The following is a 22,819-nucleotide window of genomic DNA, read 5'->3' as shown; positions in this document are numbered from 1 at the left end:
AGCCTGGAAACTCATCTCCAGGGCTCCCGTCCACCCTGACATTCTCCTCATTCCCACGAGAGTCCGTCCCTGCACTGCCCACTTCATGTGGCATCTCCCATTGCCTCTGACCCCACTCTGCTTTGTTTTTGTTCACAACCCTTTTACTAACATTTAAGAATTATTTACTTATTTATTTATTTGGAGAGACCGGGTTGTGCTCTGTCACCCAGGCTGGAGTGCAGTGGTGCAATCTCGGCTCACTGTAGCCTGGAACTCCTGGGCTCAAGTGATCCTCCCACCTCGGCCTCCCAAGTAACTGGGGACTACAGGTGTGTGCCACCACACTTAGCTAGTTTGTTTTTTTTTTTTTTTGGTACAAATAGAGTCTTGCTGTGTTTCCCACGCTGGTCTCAAACTCCTGGACTCAAGGGGTCCTCCAGCTTTAGCCTCCCAAAGTGCTGGGATTACACACATTTGTGCCCAGCTATGAATGTATTTATTTTAATTGCTTATTTCTCTCCTCTAGAATACAAGCTTCATGAGGACAAGGACAGTGATTTTGATTGTTCACAGCTGCATTTCCCTTGCCCTGAATAGTGCCTGATTGTTACTTTAAATATACTAGTTGAGTGAATGAATGAATGAATGAATGCACGCATAGACTCACACACCAACACACGCAGACACAAAGATGCCACCACACAGATTGATATACGCTCTTACTCAGATACTGTCTACACAATGACACAGTCACACAAAATACACACAACTGACACATTCTTGTGCACATGCTCTTGAATGCTCTTAAATGCTAAATATTCCTTCTTTTTTTTGTTTTTTGAGACAGGGTCTTGCTCTGTCACTGAGGCTAAATTGCAGTGGTGTGATCACAGCTCACTATAACCTTGAACTCCTAGGCTTAAGCAATCACCCTGACTCAGCTTCCCAGCTAGCTAGAGACACAGGTACCTGCCACCAGGTTCAATTAATTGTTTAGGATTTTGTAGAGGTGGGTTTTGCCCGGACTGCTCTCGAACTCCTGGCCTAAAGTGATCCTCTCACCTCAGCCTCTCAAAGCTGTGGGATTACGGGCATGAGCCACCTCATCTGGTCTCGAAACTTAATTTCCATTCCACGTGATGTGGTGAACATTTCTCATGTGATTATGTGTTATTAGCCTTAAAATTTTCTCCAAATTATTGTAAAAAATTTCCAAGAGTCCTAAAGTTTCAAAGAATACAATGGTCACCATAGATCTAATTATTTCCTTTGTATATGTAATAAATTATATTTCCATAATTTTTGTTGAAACTTTGGTAATCACTGCCAACATCACGACCCTCATTCCTAAATACGTCAGTACTCATCTCTTAACAAATAACATTTTTCCAACAATAATATTGTTATTACACTGAAGAGAGCTCCTAGAATTCCCTAATATTACAGAATTTCAAAGTAATGGGAAATTGTCTTAATAATTTCCCAAAGGTCTTTCTTGTGGAGGTGAGCAGAGCTCAGGAGCTCCAGCCCTTTCCGAGGTTTCTGTTTTTCCTGCAACTTCTCTCTCCAGTCCCTTGACAGCAACATTCGGGAAAACTGAAAAGCAGAAACATTTTCTTCTTCTCTCCATTGCTCAGGTTTTTTAAAACTCCTGTTTACTCAGTTTTGTTTTATTTGGAAACAACATCTCCACTTCCACATCATATTTTAAGATGTGAACATGCATATTGGCATAATCAAATCTGAGCACAGCTCCCCTGGGCCTCCATCTCCTCAGCAGGGAAGAAGAGGGCCCTATCCTGGGGTCACACGTGGGACCCAGAAGTGACACCACCTGCAGAAGGTGTCAGGGTAGACCTGAGACCTGGAATGAGCTCACTTCCCTTCCTCACGTTCAAGGGTCAATCCTCTAGGAATCCCCCTGCCTCAGGCACTCCATTCTGTCATCAGGGGGTCAAGAAAGGTCCAGACAGCACTAAGACCCAACCACTCCACCGTCCTCACCTCCATGGACAGAGCCCAGGTGAGAGCCACCCCTGCTCCTCCTCCCTCGTCTCCCACAGCCTCAGCACCATCGTCTGCCTCGAGTCCACCAGGACTGAGCTCCTCATGCCCTTTCCCTGTTTGTGTCAGTCACACTGGGTCCCCCAAACACCCTGCACTCGCATCCCCACAAGTCACTGCACACCCCTCTTCTGTCCCCCTCATCCTCCCACCCCAACTCCAGAAATCTTTCCACTGCACCCCCTGGAATTCTCAGTCCTTGATCAGCGAAACCTCCACATCCTCTCTCAGGATGTTCCTGATCTCGCAGCTCCAGCAGGAACCTGGGTTTCCCGAAGGACACAGACCCTTCAGAAGTCCTCCCACATGGGGACTTTCCCCAGGGACTTGTACCTTTGGACTCATTTCTCATTGTGGTTTTGAGACCTTTCTGCCTCCCTCCTCCCAAACCTCCCTCAGCTGTCATCAGATTAGGGCCCCACTCCCTTCATTGTAGGCATTCCCTGTGGGCCCCAGGCCGTTCCTCTCAATCCTGACTTGTAGCTCCTGGTTCCCTGGCTCCCTCTCCAGCAGTGCTGTCTCCTTGATGTTGATGACTTCAACATATGCAGATGCGGTAGGCTGAGTAATGGTCCCCAAAGAAGTCCAGCCTCAATCTTAGAACCTGTGAACAGCTTGCATTACATGGCAAAAGAGACATTACTCATGTAATGAAGATTAAGGACCTTAAAATAGGGAGATTCTCCTGGACTCTCTGTGTGGCCCAATCAAATCACAGGAGCCATTAAAAGTGGAGAACGTGCTCTGGCTGGAGTCACAGATGTTGCAGAAGAGGGAAGAAGAGAAGACACAGCAGAGGAAGCCAGAAGTTCCAAGCCGGGAGGTTGGATGAGCCACGGGAGCCACGTGTGAGCACCCAAGAGAAGGCTCTAGGAGCCAAGCGTGGTTCCCAAATGATAGCCAGAAAAGAAACGGGGACTTCAGTCCTATCTGCGAGAATGTGAATTCAGACAAGAGCCTGAATGAACTTGGGAGTGGATTTTTCTCCAGAGTCTCCAGGAAGGAACACAGACCTGCCCATACCTTGGTCTCAGCTCCATGAGACTGGGTGGACTTGCAACCCACATGACTGTGACATGACAAAGAGGTGCTGTTTAAAGCCACTTGGCCTGTGGCAATTTTTATGACAGCAATAGACACCCACACAGCAGAGAGGATGCCCTCACTCCCTGGTTTCTGAGGTCCTAAACCTCCTCTCCTCCATGACCTTCTCCTCTGCTATGCCTGGGCCCTGTGCCCTTGTCATCTAGGCCTCATCATGGCCAAGAACCCCAGCACTTAAATACTCTCAGTCTCACACTTCCCACTCTCTGACCGTCTTCCCACTCATCCCCTTGCAGGGTGGCCACAGGCTCTGAGAACACAGATACTATCATTTTATCATATGCTGTAATTTGATGTCAGCAAATAATTCACTCTATATATATGTGTTTTTCAGGCTTGGTGTCCACCCTGTAGTACATCAATTCCAGCAATCCTTTGACCCCCTGGGCCCCCCGGGATTCCCAGTCTAGTGATCCTGCCATCCACCCGTTGTCCCTCAGCCTTGAATGTCCTCTCCTCCCTCCTCACCCATTTTGGATTCTATGGTAGATGATTTCCCTTGCCTCTCCCTTGCGTTGTCACACTTGTTTGGAAAAACTACTCAGCTGGTGGATTCCACCTCCGCCTACACTGCACCTGCTCCCTGAGCTGCAGGAGAGCAGCACACAGCACACTGACTGTTCTCTGTACCTTCATGACCCAAACCTCATGGGGAGCCCCCACCACTGCCAGCAATCACCCTCTCCCTGCGTGGCTCACCCTCAGCTGACATTGATGTCCAGATTTCCACAGCTCCATCATGTTCATCAGAGAGGGGCTTCCAGAGGCCAGGACACATTATAACTCATAATCCTGTAGTCCCAGCCCTGTTTGTTTCCCTATTCCATGAGAACGTAATTGGCAATGATGCACTGGCAGCTGGAGTCACCCCCACACTGGATCCCTCGCCCAGCAAGGGCTTTTTTTGGGCTGAAAGCCAAAGGGAAGTCTCTGAAACTGCCGCTTTCTCAACTGAATCGGAAGTGATATTACATCCCAGGGCAGGTCTTGTGGAGGTTGCTGCAGGTAGTGTGCGGGTAGCACCACCATTAGAGAGCTGTAGGAAGTGGGGTGGTGTTGGGGTTGCCTGTTATCTCTGTGTATTCTGTCCTTGCTGAAGCCCAATGGGGTCTAAAGAATGAACAGGATTACTTCAGACTTGACCTAGTGGCAGTCTTGATTGCAGCTGCCGTGCTGGCCGGAGATCACTGCTAGCGGAGGTTAACAAGGCTGCAGGCCAATGGTGTGCAGCCGGGGATTTGCTGAGTGCTTTCCTTTCCAATTAGAAAGTGGGTATGGAGTTATTCACATTCATACCACATTTATTTACAGTTTCCCTGAGAGCTATTAGAACTCTCCTGCCATCTATAACAGAGTCTTAAGAGACCATGGACATTCTACACAATGTTAAATTTGTTCATTTCATTGGCAACATCATAGATTGGGATGGATGAGAAAGAAGGTGGAAAGTATGCTGGAGGCCTTGGTAAAACACACGCACCCCAGAAAGAGGAGGACAAATCTTACAGAACTTCAGGAGTGGCCACTGCAGTGAAATTGTATGAGTGCGGTGGCTAGGGGCATGCAGGGAAATTTCTTCCGATAAGAACATAACAAAACAAAACAAAAAACCCATTACATCTTTCATCCTCACAGAAAAGAACAAAGAGAGAGAGGAGCAGATTGCCTGGTGAATCTCTTCGGGTTCTGACAACACCACATTCCATACGTAGGTATATATTTTGGCCCACATTTTGAGTGACATACGAGGATGCCAGCTTCAAGTGGGGCCTACACAAAAAAGGACACTGCAGCAGATCCAGGCTGTGGTGCAGGCAGTCACCATCCCTCAGTCCCCCTGGTGCTGGAGGTGGCAGGGCTGGGGAAAGATGCAGGATGGAGCTAAACCAAGCATCAGTGGGAAAGTCACAATGGAGGGCCTGGGATTCTGGAGTAAGATCATGTCATACTGGCCCTGATCAGATAGAATTCTTGACCATGGGACACCAAGAACCATGTGATTCCAAGTACTTACATGAATTGGCTTGTGTGTCACCTACAGAGTCATAGGTTGGACAGGCCCCTCATGAGATGGAAATAGTCCATGTGGAAAGAGCCTGAACCCCAAGTTAACACCCCATCCACACAGAAAATACCTACCCCTGAGGTGGCACTGAACAACCAAGCAGACAAATGGAAGTTAGCCAGGCTTCACTGTGGGCCAGCTCAGACCTGGCAGGATGGGAACATGCATGCAGGAACCACACTAGCTCTCTTCACGCGCCCATCCTGCCAGGTCACTCAACGGCCTTGGTAGGTGGGAGTCAGTGCTGCTGGACCCATAGGTAGCCTCCAAAAGGTGAGACTCATAAACCACCCTCCCCAACCCTAGAGTAGCCACTCCTGATTTCTAACACAGATGAGTTCTGCCAGTTCCAGTTGAATGGCATTATACATGCGCCTGGGTCTCATCATCTCGCTGTGTGTGGCCATAGCCTATTCACTCCCATGGCTGTCCAATGCTCCACTTTATAAATAGTTCACACTTCTTGTCCCTTCACTGTTGATAGACAATTATGTCATATTTAGATTTTACAAATCATGCTGCTAAGAATAATATTTTCATATATTTTGGCACACACATACATACATTTCTATTGGTTGATAACTAAGAGTGCAATCGCTGGGTCATAGCTGAGTACATGCTTGATTTAGTCTCTCAAAAAACAAGTTTCTAGTAGTAAACAAACAGTAGGGGAGGACAAATCTCTTCCTTTAGAAATTATTCAGATAATAAATGAAGAAGGAATGAGAGACTGAGACTGTAATAACTCTTTTGCAACCGATAATGAATGAACAGATTTAGCCATTGAACAGCAATGACGTTTAACAATACAGAAAAAAAACCCCAAAATAACTGGCCGGGCGCGGTGGCTCATGCCTGTAATCCCAGCACTTTGGGAGGCCAAGGCAGGTGGATCACGAGGTCAGGAGATCGAGACCATCCTGGCTAACATGGTGAAACCCCGTCTCTACTAAAAACACAAAAAATTAGCCGGGCATGGTGGCGGACTCCTGTAGTCCCAGCTACTCAGGAGGCTGAGGCAGGAGAATGGCGCGAACCCGGGAGGCGGAGCTTGCAGTGAGTGGAGATCACCACACTGCACTCCAGGCTAGGGGACAGAGAGAGACTCCGTCTTAAAAAAAAAAAAAAAAAACTGTGAGATTCTTCCTCTTTTCGGAAGACAACGATACAGTAGCATCACACAAGTACAAGTGAAAAAGAAATCAAGCCTGAATAAAAGCTGATCTCCGTAGCCAGTTACCAGTTTAGAGGCATAACAGATACTAGAAATACATATTAAACTACAATTTGGGGAGCAATCAGCAAAATGCACACTATGGGAAGCTCTACCACACAATATAAATTTCAAGGAAGAATCGATAGAATAAAAGAGAACAAAATAATATTTCTAAAGGTAAAACTAAATTACAATTTTGGATGATAAAAATATAAAATAGAGGCCGGGCATGGTGGCTCAAGCCTGTAATCTCAGCACTTTGGGAGGCAGAGGTGGGTGGATCACGAGGTCAAGAGATCGAGACCATCCTGGCCAACATGGTGAAATCCCGTCTCTACTAAAAAATACAAAAATTAGCTGGGTGTGTGGTGGGGTGTGCCTGTAGTCCCAACTACTCGGGAGGCTGAGGGAGGAGACTCGCTTCAACCCGGGAGGCGGAGGTTGCAGTGAGCCAAGATTGCGCCACTGCACTCCAGCCTGGAGACAGAGCGAGACTCCATCTCAAAAAAAAAAAAAAAAAAAAAAAAATATATATATATATATATATGTATATTTAGGTATATAAAAGAAATGATGATCATAAAAGTCAGGATGTGTTTTTACTTGGGGGAGGAAAGAATTTATTGTTGAAGTGGGGCAAATGATGGGGCCTCTGGTTTGCCCCGTAAACGTCTATCCCTAATGGTTAATGGGTGTTTACTTTTTATTAAAGGGCACACATTTTAGATAGTTATTTTTTTCCTTTTGGAGTCTTTTATTTTATGACACAAATAATGTATAGAGCATGGTTACTATTTTGCACAAAGTCTCCTTCTCATTCTCCTCTCTGGACACTGAGCAAGTAGAACAACCAGTAGCCCCAGGACCCCCAGCAGGGGTGACCTCACTTCCAGGTGTGCGTGCAGCTCACATCACCAGAGGCAATATGCAGGTCTACTCCTTGACTCTTGGAAGAATCTGATAGGACACAGCTGAGGGGAAGGCTTCCCCGCCGTCTGCAGGCTCTTGGCCTTCAGTGTAGAGGGAGCGGGTCCTCACCCCTCCAAAGGCGCCTTCATGGCCAGAGCCTCCTCTCTGCATGGGGAATAAGGTCTGGCGCTTCCCTTGAACACGGTGACATGGATCTCGCCAAAGGTAGGGAATGACACCATTCCTCCTCCAGCAACCTCACGCTTCTTTTGCTTTACAGGAAAGTTGACGCAGGATAGTGTCCAGTGAAGAAATCCCAGGTGCATGGAAAGGAGAGGAGGGTCTCAGGGCTGTGAATGATCTGCAAAAGGAAGCGCATGGACCACCAGGGGGCGCTGCTGCGCTGCTCCTGCTACCAGGAGGTGGATGCCCAGGATGAGCTTTAAGGTGGAGAGAGGGAATCATTGTTCATCCTCCAGGTTCCAATCTTGGCCGCGCGTCCCTGTGTAGCGAGCGGGCTCGGAGGTGCTCACCGCTGCTGTCACGGTTCATTTGCTAAACTGCATCGTCGCTGTGTCTCAGAACATGAGCATTGGCAAGAACGGGGACTGGCTCTGGCCACCGCTCAGGAATGAATTCAGATATTTCCGGAGAATGACACAAACTCTTCAGTAGAAGGTAAACAGAATCTGGTGATTATGCGTAGGAAGACCTGGTTCTCCATTCCTGAGAAGGATCGACCTTTAAAGGATAGAATTAATTTAGTTCTCAGCAGAGAACTCAAGGAACCTCCACAAGGAGGTTCATTTTCTTGCCAGAAGTATGGACGATGCCTTAAAACTTACTGAACAACCGACTGGGCGCGGTGGCTCACTCCTGTAATCCCAGCACTTTGGGAGGCCAGGCGGGCAGATCACGAGGTCAGGGGATCGAGACCATCCTGGCTAATACGGTGAAACTCCATCTCCACTAAAAATAAAAAAATAAATAAATTAGCCGGGAGTGGCGGCGTGCGCCTGTAGTCCCAGCTACTCGGGAGGCTGAGGCAGGAGAATGGCGTGAACCCGGGAGGCGGAGCTTGCAGTGAGCAAGACCGCATCACTGCACTCCAACCTGGGCGACAGAGAGAGACTCCGTCTCAAAAAAAAAAAAAAACAAAAAACAAAAACCAAAACAAAACAACAACAACAAAAAAACCAAAAACTTACTGAACAACCAGAATTAGCAAATAAAGTAGAGATGATTTGGATAGTTGGTGGCAGTTATATTCATAAGGAAACCATTAATCACCCAGGCCATCTTAAACTATTTGTGACAAGGATCATGCAGGACTTTGAAAGTGACACGTATTTTCCAGAAATTGATTTGGAGAAATATAAACTTCTGCCAGAATACCCAGGTTTTCTCTCGGATGTCCAGGAGGAGAAAGGCATTAACTACAAATTTGAAGTATATGAGAAGAATGATTAATATGAAGGGTGTTCTGGTTTATTTTAAGTAGTTCCCCCTCACTCTGAAAAAAGTATTTTCACATTAGAAAAAAAAGACTTTTGCTGACTTTAGATTTATGGATAAGTACTTCTAAGCAATGTGTTTTTATTCCCCACTAATCTTGACTGTATCAGATATCATTTATGAAACACTCTTGCTATAACTAAGTGCTTCCCCAAGACCCCAACTGAGTCCCCGCACCTGCTACAGTGAGCTGCCATTCCACACCCATCGCACATGGGACTCTGGCCAGTCCTTGACATTGTCGGGCTTTTCAAATGTTGGTAGTATTTATTAAAGATGAAGATGCACATACCCTCCAACTGAGCAGTTTCACTAGTAGGAAATACTGAAAGCTTCCTACGTGTATATCTAGAGGTTTGTAGACAAATGTTGCAGCCTTGTTTGTAGCAGTGAAAAATTGACAACAACTTGGAAGTCCAGTGATGGGAAAATGAATATATTTTTGTCTTAGACTGGGGAAGCCAAAGCAGATTCCAAGACTGAAATTTCAGTGAAAACAGTTTATTTGCTAGGTCTTACCAGAAAGCATCAATTGAGGTATGGAGAAATGGAACTGAGAAGGTAAGAAAAGCAGTTTAAAGTCAGTGAGCAGGTTCTCATTGGTATCAAGCTCCATACTGCTGAGATACAGGGAAACGGAGGGGAGAAAGCTGGAGTATTGATCCTCCACTCCTTGGTTGTCAGCTCCCTGTCCTGTGTGTGGGTGGAACGTACTCCAGCTGCTCTATAGCAAGTCCCAGGTGTTTGCAGTAAGAAGCTGCTGGCATGCACAAGAACAGTGGATGCCAAACACTTAAAGCAATTCCTTGTTTAAGTATGTAAGCTCTTCATACTATTTATATATTTATTTATTTTTAGACAGAGTTTTGCTCTTGTTGTACAGACGGAGTGCAATGGCGTGACCTTGGCTCACTGCAACCTTTGCCTTCCCAGGTTTAAGCAATTCTCCTGCCTCAGGCTCCCAAATAGCTGGGAGTACAGGCATGCGCCACCACGCCTGGCTAATTTTGTGTTTTTGGTGGAGATGGGGTTTCATCATGTTGGTCAGGCTGGTCTCAAACTCCTGACCTCAAGTGATTCACCCGTCTTGGCCTCCCAAAGTACTGTAATTACAGGTGTGAGCCATTGCACACGGCCGATCTTCATTCTTTTTATGCAATAAAAAGTATATAGCCACACATGGTTTATTTGAAATGTTTTATGATTTAAAAAAAATACAGAAGCAGGGAAACCAATTCTAAGTTCAGATGAGGGATGATGGTAGCTTGAACCAAAGGGTTGCATGTTGTAAGAAACCGTGATTTAAGGTATATTTTAAAGTTGGAAGTAGCAGGATATTCTGATGGAGTTTGACTTTGGTTTGGGGCCCACTGAGTTTGAGATGCCTTTGAGAAATGAAGGATGTAGAGAAAGAATGCAAGAAAAACTGGCCGGGCACAGTAGCTCACGCCTGTAATCCCCGCACTTTGGGAGGCCAAGGCAGGCGGACCACTTGAGACCAGCTTGGGCAACATGGTGGGGTCCCATCCCTACACAAAATACAAAAGTTAGCTGGGTGCTGTGGCACCTACCTGTAGTCCCATCTGCTCAGGGGCTGAGGTGGATGAATTCAGCCCGAGCGGTCACGGCTGTAGGGAGTTGTGATTGCGCCACTGCACTCCAGCCTGGGTGACAGAAGAGACCCTGCCTCGAAAAAGAAGCTGAAAGCAATGGAAGCATGCCTTCAGAATTCTAGAAAGAAAGTGATTTTCAATGGCTAAATCTATATTCAGCCAAATAATCAAGGGAGAAGGTAAAATAATACATTTTTAGAGAAGCAAAGAGTCAGGGGTTACCTCCATGTACCCTTTCTTGGGAAGCTATTGGAGAAAATACTCCAGCAAAATGAAGGAGGAGACAAACCAGAGAATGACATGGATCCAGCAAATAGGATCCAACACAGGAAATATTCCAGCTATGGAGCTGGCTTTAAAAAGAAACAGTGAAAATATTAATAGGTTAGCTGGGTGGAATGGCCCCATGTCTGTAGTTCCAGCTACTCAGGAGTCTAAGCAAGAGGATTGTTTGAGCCCAAGAGTTCCAGACCAGCCTGGCCACCATACTGAGGTCCCTTCTCTTCAAAATAATAATAGGTTATTGCCAGATTTTGGGCATTTGGAAAGAAGTTCATTGAAGATAAAGCAAAAGTAAAAAAGCAAGGGGGAAGGGTGGTTAGGCAATCATTAATTCTAGGGCAGAAAGAAGTACAGGATAGGAAGTAAGAGCATATTACACTGTTTTTCTCAACAATGAGCAATATGTACTTAGTCATAATGATGTGGTGACTGTTTAGCCCCTAACTCTGGTAACTACTTTGGGACAATATGTGAGGAAAAGTGAAGATAGTGATGGTGTAAGAGCTAAATCCTCATCTGTCATATTAAAAAATCACTATAGAATGTATAAAATAATCAAGAAATGATTAAGTAGTTATGTGAGGAGAAAAATAGAAGACATTGCTAAAAGAGTTGAAAGTCATTGCTCTGGAGGATTAGGAGGGACGGGGCAGGGGACAGTTAGGATGCATTATAAACTGAAGAGGCTTTTTAAAATTACATGTATTAATATATGCACCCACTTGAAAAACTGAAAAAATAATAATAATTTGGAAAAACCCATGAAGGCAACTACCAGAAGGAAAAACTAAGAAAATGAAAAGTGCTTGTCTCTGGAAAGAACAACTGTCAGGACTGTTGTTTTCATTGTAAGACGTTTGGAGCCATTTGATCTTATTTAACCATTTTCATATATATCTTCAATAAAAACAATTCTCTCTTAATAAAAAGTTATACTCATTCATAAAAAACAAACAAACAAAAAACAAAGAAAAAAACCCTTCCTGCCCAGACCATCTCGATCTCCTCAAATCCTCAGCGCTAATGAGGACTGTCTCCTTCTCACCTCCCTGGACTGGGCTTATTACCACTGGAAAGTGGATGTGATTTCTAGTTTCTGCATGTCCTGATTTATTGTGCTGCCAGTAAAATAAAATCAAAACACCAATTGAATAAATAATAAATAAAATAACCCATAGTGAGCAAAGGTTTACGATGTATTTTTTTATGTCAAGTTCTCACTCTGTGGCCTAGGCTGGAGTCCAGTGGTGCGATCATAGCTCACTGCAGCCTTGAATTCATGAGCTCAAAAGATCTTCCCACCTCAGCCTCCCCAATACCTGGGAATACAAGTGCCCACCACCATGCCCAGCTAAGTTTACTTATTTTTATTCTGATTTAGAGACAAGGGTCTCACTATGTTGTTCAAGCTGGTCTCTAATTCCTGACCTCCGGCCTTAACGTCCTGAATTGCTGGAATTACAGGGGTGAGCTGTCATGCCTCGCTTGTAATGTACTGATGTCATCAAGGTTTCCTTCTCCAAGTGTGGACACAGCAGCAGACGCCCCTTGTCTCTTGGGTCAGGACACTGGGTAGAGTGGAATAGCAAGGCAACAAAGTCACTGCAGAAAGTGCCCATCCAGAAGAGGTCCAGCAGGGAGGGCCAGCTGTCCCAGGGCTACCATATTTAGGGATAACTTCTCTTTCTGGGCAGGACTGTTCTTTGATTACTTTTGTATTCGCAATAGTTCTGAAATTGTAGGATGATGAGACTCAAGACTGGCTAAGGTTTTGTTTTTTTGTTTTTTTCCAAAAAACCATCTCTGAGATTTGTTGATCTCTTGAATATTTTTTTGTGTCTCAATTCCCTTCAGAAATTAACTTATTCTTAACATTTCACAGTCCACTTTTAATTAATAATGTACTAGTACCGATAAATATGGAAATCTTGTAACCACTTATCCTCTGTAAAATATCCATCTTTTGTGGTGTAGATATTATATGCAATATATCTATATAGGTTATAAGTCCCACAAGAAAAGTTTTTTTCTTATCTTTAAACAGTTCTATGAATATAAAGTAAGAGTAAATGACAGGAGCAAGATAGCCTTTGAACTTAGCTCAATATTTACCATTTTTGATCATCTTCATATTTTCTGATAATCTCATTTTCCACCTGGTATCATTTGCTTCTAGCCTGAAGAATTTTCTTTACCAATTGTTATTGTACAGATCTGCTCATGAGAAATTCTCTTAATTTTCTTTTACCTGAAATATCTCCTTATTTTGTCTATCCTTGGAGGACATTTGTGCTGGATATAGAATTCTTTTTGACTTTTTTTCCTTCCAGCATTTTAAAGATGTTTTTCTACTTTCTTTTGTTTCTATGGTTTTTTAACAAAAAGTAATTGGTCATGATAAGAGGAACAGAGAAACAAAAACTGGGAAAATAACATGGTAGACCTAAAACTTATCATGTCAATAATGACAAAAACCTGTATGAGTCAACACTCCAATGAAGGGCAGAGATTATATGATTTGGTTTAAAAAAACACAGAACCCAACCATATGCTCTTTCCAGATATACACTTTCTTTGTTGTTGTTTTTTTTTAATTTAACTTTTATTTTTAGTTAAGGGGTACATGTGCAGGTTTGTTATATAGGTAAACTTGTGTCATGGGGTTGTGTTGTACAAATTATTTCTACACCCATTAGTACCCACCCAAGTATTAAGCCTTAGTACCCACTACCTATTTTTCCGATCCTCTCCCTCCTCCCACCCTCCACCCTCAAGTGGACCCCAGTGTGTGTTGTTCCCCTTTGTGTGTCCACATGCTCTCATAGTTTAGCTCCCACTTATAAGTGAGAACATGTGGTAGTTGGTTTTCTGTTCCTGCCTTAGTTTGTTAAGGATAATGGCCTCCAACTCCACCCATGTTCCTGCAAAGGACATGATCTCATTCTTTTTTATGGCTACATAGTATTCTATGGTGTATATGTGCCACATTTTATTTATCCAGTCTACCACTGATGGACATTTAGGTTGATTCCACGTCTTTGCTATTGTGAATTGTGCTGCAATGAACATATGTGTACATGTAAGACATGCGCTTTCCTTTTTTATTTAACTTACATGATTTTACTTTAAGTTCCAGGATACATGTGCAGAACGTGCAGGTTTATTAGATATGCATAATCTGCCATGGTGGTTTGCTGCACCTATTGATCCATCCTCTAAGTTCCCTCCCTTCACCACCCACTCCCCAACAGGCCCTGATGTGTATTGCTCCCCTCCTTGTGTCCATGTGTTCTCAATGTTCAACTCCCACTTAGGAGTGAGGACATGCAGTGTTTGGTTTTCTCTTCCTGTGTTAGTTTGCTGAGGACGATGACTTCCGGCTTCATCCATGTTTCTGCAAAGGACATTAATTCATTCATTTTTCTGGCTGTGTGGTATTCCATGGTGTATATGCACCACATTTTCTTTATCCAATCTGTCACCGATGGGCATTAGGGTTGGGTCTTTTTCTTTGCTATTGTAAATAGTGCTGCAATAAACATACGTGTGCATGTGTCTTTACAGTAGAATTATTTATATCCCTTTGGGTATATACCCAGTAATGAGATTGCTTGGTCAAATAGTATTTCTGGTTCTATAACTTTGGGGAATGGCCACACGGTCCTCAACAGTGGTTGAACTAGTTTACATTCCCACCAACAGTGTAAGAGTGTTCCTATTTCTCCACAGCCTCGCCAGCATCTCGTGTTTCTTCACTTTTTAATAATTGCCATTCTGACTGGTGGGAGATGGTATCTCATTGTGGTTTTGATTTGCATTTTTCTAATGATCAGTGATATTGAGCTTTTTTCCATATGTTTCTTGGCCACACAAATGTCTTCTTCTGAGAAGTGTCTGTTCATATCCTTTGCTCACTTTTTGATGGGGGTGTTTTTTCTTCTTGTAAATTTGTTTAAGTTCCTTGTAAACAAACATGTGAGCTCTCATCATTCTTGTTTAAACGCCTAACAGGCATCCTAACCAGTGTAACAAGGACAGGGCATGGTGCCTCACGCCTGTAATCCCTGCATTTTGGGAGGCTGAGTGGGGAGGATCACTTGAGTTCAGGAGTTTGAGACCAGTCTGATAGGTGAGACCTCATCTCTACCAAATAAAAATAATTTTAAAAGAAAAAAGGTCAATAGATAAGAAAGGACGAAAAAAGACTTTCTTTGTCACCAGCTTCATTGCTTATGTAGAAAACACTAGGGAATTCTGAAAAAGTCTCTGGAATTAATCAGTGAATTTACAAACTAATTCATAAAATATATGTAATAAGTCACTTAGATGAACATGAAAGGATAGCAAACAATACTAGTCATTTAAGAAGTGCAAGTTAAAACCACAATGAGAAGCCATCACACATCAACTAGAGTAGGTTAAGTTAAAAAGACATATGATAAGTCTAAACACTGACAAGAATACGGAAAAAACAAGAATGTCTGATATTGCTGGTAGGAATGCAAAAAATGTGGCAGCCAATTTGTAAAGTGGTATGACAATTTCTTACACAGTTACCCATCCATTACCACATGACCCAGCAATTCCACAAATATGTAGTTATCCAAAAGAAATAAAAATGTAAGGCCACACTTATAAGCAGTTATTTCTAGTGGCTTCATTAATAACAAACCCTAACTGGAGGAATCCACATGTGTATCAACTGGAGAATAGAGAAAGCAACGAATAAACTGGGATTCCAACAATAGTCAGCAGCTGCTCAGCAATAAAAATGAATGAATGGCATCATCTCAAACATCGTTATGCTAAAGGAGAGACCAAACAAAAGACTACATAACATATGACTGCATGTCCGTGACATTCTAGAAATGTCACCATTGTAGCGACAGAAAGCAGAGCAGTGGCTGAATGAGGGGAAGAGGGTGAGGGTGGGAGGCAAGGATTAAATAGAAAGGGGCATAAAGAAGGTTTTTAGGGAAAAGAAACTGTTCTCTACAGTGCCACAGTTCAGGAGTAACTGGGTGGTGGGAACTAAGGGGAGAGGAAGGTGTGAGGGATGAGGGCAGAGAGAAGGGCTGGGGAAGCAGGAGGTGAGGACAAGGAGCAGGGGAAAGGACTCCAAAGCAGTGGAGGAGCCTAGCAGGGGGTTCTGTGCATTCGGTGTTTCTGTACTGGGCAGTGTGGTAGTTACACGACTATAAATACTTACCAATATTCACCAAAAGGCGCAGCTAAAACTGTTGAATTTTATTACACATAAATATTCTACTAAGCAGAAAAAAAAAAGAGGGGGAAAGAAGTCAAAAATAAAGACATTTTTATATCATCAATGCCATAAAATTCATTTCCTAGGGGTCCTGTATTATATTTAATTTTAAAGGAAATTCTTCAGGGTGAAGGGAAATGATACTAGATGGTGACCCAGATACACAGAAAGGAACAATTAACAACAGAAATGATGCACATACACATGTCACATTCACACTCATTTTCTTAATTTCCTGAAGACATATGGCTACTTGTCTAAAACAAAAGGTATTACACTGTATCATTGAGTTTATAATATAGAGTGATATAATATATAAAACAATAATAGCATAATGGTAGGTTAAATGAAACTACACTGTTACAAGTATCCTTTATTTTGCCGAATGTAGTTTACTATAACCTGAACTTCACTGTGAAAAGTCAAGGAATCAGGTTCCATTCTTACAACAATAAAACATTAGTGTAAAGAAATATAGCTAAAAGTCACTAGGAGAATTAAAACCAAAACTAAAAAATGTTCACTTGACACATAAAAAAGTAGCAAAGGACGAACAGAAACAAAAAGATACGAGACAAATTGAAAACATATAAATTGTAGACCAAAATCCAGCCATAGTAAGTGAAGAAATGACACGACATGAGTCACATTAGCAGGACCGCTGAGCACTGTGGGGAGAACAGACATGGGTAGGAGGTGAGGGACAGTGTTAGTGCCACAATTCAGGAGTGACAGGGTGGCGGGGACTAAGGGGAGAGGAGGGTGTGAGGGATGAGAGGGGCAGAGAGAAGGGCTGGAAGCAGGAGGTGAGGAAAAGGAGACAGGAAAGAATTCTAAAGCAGTGGAAGAGCCTAGTAGGGGGTTGTTTGCATTTGACATTTAATACATTTTGTGGGACTGCCAAAAACTAATGACCCCCTCATGATTAAAAAAAGGGGGGGTTTACAAAAATACCAAGTGTCCAAATAACATGTGCACACTGCTTAGATGTGCAGAGTTCAGGAAAACAGGCAGTGCTTGAGCGTTGGTGAAGAGCCTTGGGACTGCATGGAGCACTGGCAGATTTGAGGTGATGACTACAGGCTCCCGGTTGCAATAGACAGTAACAAACCCTGCTTCTTTGTATTGAGGAGATGTTCTGGACTCACACAGGGAAACTCGGGCTAGGGAATGAAGATAATTTTAAATGCAACAACTCAGAGTCACAGATCTATAGTCTGGGAAAGTAAAACAGGAGCTTTGATAGTTTAATTATAATGCTGTTTTGACACAGGTCTTTTACAGATTGGAATTCTAATCATATAGGGATTACCAATATTGTACTATCTACTGTATTAAAAAACAAAAAGGAAACTGGTCTCCATGAGAATCTGTGTGGTGCCTTCAGACAAAACCTCACTAGGTTTAGAGAAAAAAATCCCTGTCTCTACACCTCCATTCCCAGGGCGAGCTCACTCTCTGGCATCAAGTTCCCCGTGGTGAGTTTCCCTGCACAAAGGTCCAAGGGGAGAGGTAGGAGAGGGAGGGAGGGAGTCGAGCTCAGGGTCGGGGATTCCAGGACAAGCAGTGAAGAGGAAGGATCTGGGCGCAGCCTGGGGGTCTGTCCCTGGTTTCCACAGACAGATCCTTGGCCAGGACTTAGGCAGTCGGTGTGACAAAGAGGCTTGGTGTAGGAGAAGAGGAATCAGGACCAAGCCCCAGGTCCCAGGCGTCGCTCTCACGGTCTCAGGGTACTGTTTGCACTAGGCAGGCGCTGCGCTGGGGATTCCCCACTCCGCTGAGTTTCACTTCTCCCAACCTGTGCTGGGTCCTTTTTACAGGACACTCGTGACGCGGCCCCAGTTCCCACTCCCATTGGGTGTCGGATTCTAGAGAAGCCAATCAGGGTCTCTGCGGTCCGGCTTCTAAAGTCCCCACTCAGACTCAGACTCTCCCCGGACGCCTAGGATGGGGTCATGGCGCCTCGAGCCCTCCTCCTGCTGCTCTCGGGGGCCCTGGCCCTGACCGAGACCTGGGCCGGTGAGTCCGGGGTCGGGAGGGAGACGGCCTCGGCGGGGAGGAGCGAGGGGTCCGCCCGACGGGGGCGCAGGGCCCGGGGAGCCGCGCGGGGAGGAGGGTCGGGCGGGTCTCAGCCCCTCCTCGCCCCCAGGCTCCCACTCCATGAGGTATTTCCACACCGCCGTGTCCCGGCCCGGCCGCGGGGAGCCCCGCTTCATCTCCGTGGGTTACGTGGATGACACGCAGTTCGTGCGGTTCGACAGCAACGCCGCGAGTCCGAGGATGGAGCCGCGGGCGCCGTGGATAGAGCAGGAGGGACCGGAGTATTGGGACCGGGAGACACAGAAAGCCAAGGCCCACGCACAGGTTTTCCGAGTGAACCTGCGCACCGCGCTTCGCTACTACAACCAGAGCGAGGCCGGTGAGTGACCCGGCCCGGGGCGCAGGTCACGACCCCTCCCCATGCCCCACGGACGGTCCGGGTCCGAGATCCACCCCGAGGCAGCAGGACCAGCCCAAGACCCTCGACCTGGGAGTGCCGCGGGCGCCTTTGCCCGGTTTCGGTTTCAGTTTAGGCCGAAATTCCCAAGGGTTGGTCGGGGCGGGGCGGTGCTCGGTGGGCGTGGCTGACCGCGAGGGCGGGGCCAGGGTCTCACACCTTCCAGAGGATGCATGGCTGCGACCTGGGGCCAGACGGGCGCCTCCTCCGCGGGTATCACCAGTTAGCCTATGATGGCAAGGATTACATCGCCCTGAACGGGGACCTGAGCTCCTGGAGCGCCGCGGATATGGCGGCTCAGGTCACACAGCGCAAGTGGGAGGCGGCCGGTGAAGCTGAGCAGCGGAGAGCCTACCTGGAGGGCGAGTGCCTGGAGTCGCTCCGCAGATACCTGGAGAACGGGAAGGAGACACTGCAGCGTGTGGGTACCAGGGGCAGTGGGGAGCCTTGCCCGTCTCCTATAAATCTCCCAGGATGGCCTCCCATGAGGAGGGGAGGATAATGGGATCAGCGCTAGAATGTCGCCCTCCCTTGAATAGAGAATGGCATGAATTTTCCTGATTTCCTCTGAGGGCCCCCTCTGCTCTCTAGGACAATTAAGGGATGACGTCTCTGAGGAAATGGAGGGGAAGACAGTCCCTAAATACTGATCAGGGTTCCCCTTTGACCACCGCAGCAGCCTTGAGCTTTTCTCTCAGGCCTTGTTCTCTTCCTCACTCTCAACGTGTTTGAAGGTCTGATTCCAGCTTTTCTTAGTCCCTCGGCCTCCATTCAGGTCAGGACCAGAAGTCGCTGTTCCTCCCTCAGAGACTAGAACTTTCCAAGGAATAGGAGATTATCCCAGGTGCCTGTGTCCAGGCTGGTGTCTGGGTTCTGTGCTCCCTTCTCCACCCCAGGTTTCCTGTCCATTTGTAGGATGGTCACATGGGTGCTGCTGGGCTGTCTCAAGAGAGATGCAAAGCCCCTGACTTTTCTGACTCTTCCCATCAGATCCCCCAAAGACACACGTCACCCACCACCTCGTCTCTGACCATGAGGCCACCCTGAGGTGCTGGGCCCTGGGCTTCTACCCTGTGGAGATCACACTGACCTGGCAGTGAGATGAGGAGGAGCAAATTCAGGACACTGAGCTTGTGGAGACCAGGCCAGCAGGGGACAGAACCTTCCAGAAATGGGCAGCTGTGGTGGTACCTTCTGGAGAAGAGCAGAGATACATGTGCCATGTGCAGCACCAGGGGCTGCTGGAGCCCCTCACCCTGAGATGGGGTAAGGAGGGGGATGAGGGGTCATATCTCATGGGAAAGCGGGAGCCCTTCTGGAGCCCTTCAGCAGGATCAGGGCTTAGGCCTTGGGGTCAGGGCTCCTCACCTTCTCCTCCTTCCCCAGAACGGGCTTCCTAGCCCTCCATCCCCATCGTGGGCATCGTTGCTGGCCTGGCTGTCTTAGGAACTGTGGTCACCATAGCTGTGGTTGCTGCTGTGATGTGGTGGACAGAGAGCTCAGGTAGGGAAGGGGTGAGGGGTGGGGTCTGGATTTTCTTGTCCCGCTGGGGGTTTCAAACCCCAGGTAGAAGTGTTCCCTGCCTCATTACCGGAAAGCACCATCCACTCATGGGCCGACCTTGCCTGGGTCCTGTGTGCCGGCACTTACTCTTCTGTGCAGCACACGTGACAAGGAAGAACAATGTATCACCTTGATGGTTGTGGTGTTGGGATCGTGATTCCAGCATTCATGAGTCAGGGGAAGGTCCCTGCTAAGGACAGACCTTAGGAGGGCAGTTGGTCCAGGACCCACACCTGCTTTCCTGGTGTTTCCTGATCCTGCCCTGGGTCTGTAGTCATAGTTCTAGAAACTTTTCTTGGGTCCAAGACTAGGAGGTTCCTCTAAGATCCCATGGCCCTGCCTCCTCCCTGTCCCCTCACAGGACATTTACTTCCCGCAGGTGTGGAAAAAGCGGGAGCTACTGTAAGTGGGCGGGGGCGGGAGTGTGGAGGAGCTCACCCACTCCATTATTCCTCCTGCACCACGTCTCCTGTGGGTTCTGACCAGGTCCTGTTTTTGTTCTACCCCAGGGAGCAGCAGTGCCCAGGGCTCTGATCAGGACTCTGATGAGTCTCTCATGGCCTGTAAAGGTGAGACCCTGGGGATTTGAAGTGGGTGGGCGTGGGGCAGAGGGGAAAGGCCTGGGTAATGGAGATTCTTTGAGTGGGATGTTTCGAGTCTGTGGGGGGACTGTTCAGTGTCATCACTTACCATGACTGACCTGAATTTGTTCATGACTACTGTTTTCTGTAGCCTGAGACAGCTGCCTTGTGTGGGACTGAGATGCAGGATTTCTTCATGCCTCCCCTTTGTGACTTCAAGAGCTTCTGGCATCTCTTTCTGCAAAGGCATCTGAACGTGTCTGCGTCCCTGTCAGCATAATGTGAGGAGGTGGAGAGACAGCCCACCCCCGTGTCCACCGTGACCCCTGTTCCCACGCTGACCTGTGTTTCCTCCCCAGTCATCTTTCCTGTTCCAGAGAAGTGGGACTGGATGTCTCCATCTCAGTCTCAACTTCATGCTGCATTGAGCTGCAACCTCTTACTTCCCTACTGAAAAATAAGAATCTGAATAGAAATTTGTGTTTTCTCAATATTTGCCATGAGAAGTTGATGGGTTAATTAAATAAGTCAATTCCTAAAATTTGAGAGAGGAAATAAAGACCTGAGAACCTTCCAGAATCCACATGTTCCCTGTGCTGAGTCTGTTGCAGGTGGGGGACTGGAGAAGGCTGTGAGGAGCCGAATGTGGACGGGGCCTGTGCCTAGTTGCTGTTCAGTCCCTCATAGGCTTTATGTGGTCAGTCCTCAGCTGGGTCACCTTCACGCTCCATTGTCCTTGTCCCTTCAGTGGAAACTTGTCCAGCCGGAGCTGTGACTACAGAGGCTCACACATCACCCAGGGTGGCCCCTGCACATGGGAGTCCCTGTGCTTTCTGAGACAAATTTTCATATCCATTCATTCCTGCCCTCCTTCTAGGGCTCCTCTCCTGCCCTCTCTCCCTGCCCTGGTTCTAGTGATCTTGGTGCTGGCTCAAATCCCAACTCAAATCTAAAGCAGAGTGAAATTTAGGTTTATACTTGTTTGTGAAATTGGGCCCATCATCAAGGACTGTTCTTTCCTGAAGAGAGAAACCTGATTGTGTGCTGTGGTGTGTGGGAGTGTTGGTGTGGGAGGAAGGATGGGGGAGGGAGGACCACAAGCAGCACTGCTGAGAAAAAAAGCACAGGCAGCCTCGGTGTCAGTGTGAGGGGACCTTGTGCTGTGGTCACCACAAAACAGCATTTGGCCTGAAGCTATGTTAACAAAGATACTGGCTTTAGAATAGGGAGGTGCTCTACACTGATCATTCATTCAACTGACCTTTGTCGTCAGCCAGACATAGGACAGAGGGGTTCTGCATCTGGGGAACATCACTGAAGTAAATGAGAAAAATCTCTGACCTTGGGTAGCATGTGTTCCAATGCGGAGGCAGACGAAAGATACATTATAACCAGAGCAAGGGAAGAAAGTGCTAGAAGGTGGTAAGTGCTGTGAGACAGGTGACCCAGGGTGTTGGCAGTGGGGGACAGGGAAGGTGGCTGTTGTGCTGGGGGTGGTCAGTGTGTGCCACGTTGCAAAGGTGACCTTTGAGGAAAGATTTGAGGGACATGAGGAGTTGTCCATGAGGATGTCTGGGGAAGTTCTTTCCAGGCAGAGGATCCTCCAGTTCAAATGTACTAGAGCAGGAAGGTGTCTGTGTTTCCTGAAAAGCAAGGAGGCCAGGAGGGCTGGACAGAGAGAAACTGAGATGAGTTCAGAGGTACAGCCAGAGCAGGTGGGCTTGAGGGGAGTGGGAAGGATCTGACCTTTGCTCCGAGTGAGATGGGAGGTAGAGGACAATTTTGAGCAGAAGAGGGACATGGTACAACTACTTATTTATTTATTTATTTATTTTATTTATTTATTCATTTATTTATTTAAGATGGAGTCTTGCTCTGTCACCCAGGCTGGAGTGCAATGGCATGATCACCGCTCACTGCACCTCCGTCTTCCAGGTTCAAGCGATTCTCCTGCCTCAGCCTCCTGAGTAACTGGGATTACAGGTACCCACTACCAAGCCCGGCTAATTTTCGTAGTTTTAGTAGAGACAGGGTTTCGCCACGTTGGCCAGGCTAGTCTCAAACTTCCAACCTCAAGTGATCTGCCGTGTCGGTCTCCCAAAGTGCTGGGATACAGGCGTGAGCCACCAAGCCCAGCACAAACTTCTCTTCTAAAAGGATCT

At 46.4% G+C, this 22,819-nt stretch overlaps 1 protein-coding gene and 1 pseudogene across 1 annotated transcript in view; both read left to right on the top strand.

Moving 5' to 3' along the window:
• The window catches only part of LOC126953131 (saoe class I histocompatibility antigen, A alpha chain-like), a 53,792-nt gene extending 32,680 nt beyond the window's left edge, over positions 1–21,112 (top strand). Inside the window, exon 8 of the transcript XR_007725130.1 lies at positions 20,947–21,112. The gene's annotated coding sequence lies outside the window, so the exon portion shown is untranslated. The remainder of the gene's footprint in view (positions 1–20,946) is intronic.
• On the top strand, positions 7,718–8,810 carry LOC126953355 (dihydrofolate reductase-like; annotated as a pseudogene).
• Positions 21,113–22,819: the final 1,707 nt, after the last annotated feature.

Source organism: Macaca thibetana, chromosome 4 (genome assembly GCF_024542745.1).
Source record: "Macaca thibetana thibetana isolate TM-01 chromosome 4, ASM2454274v1, whole genome shotgun sequence".
Taxonomy (NCBI): Eukaryota; Metazoa; Chordata; class Mammalia; order Primates; family Cercopithecidae; genus Macaca; species Macaca thibetana.
This window is presented reverse-complemented; position numbering and strand designations above follow the sequence as displayed.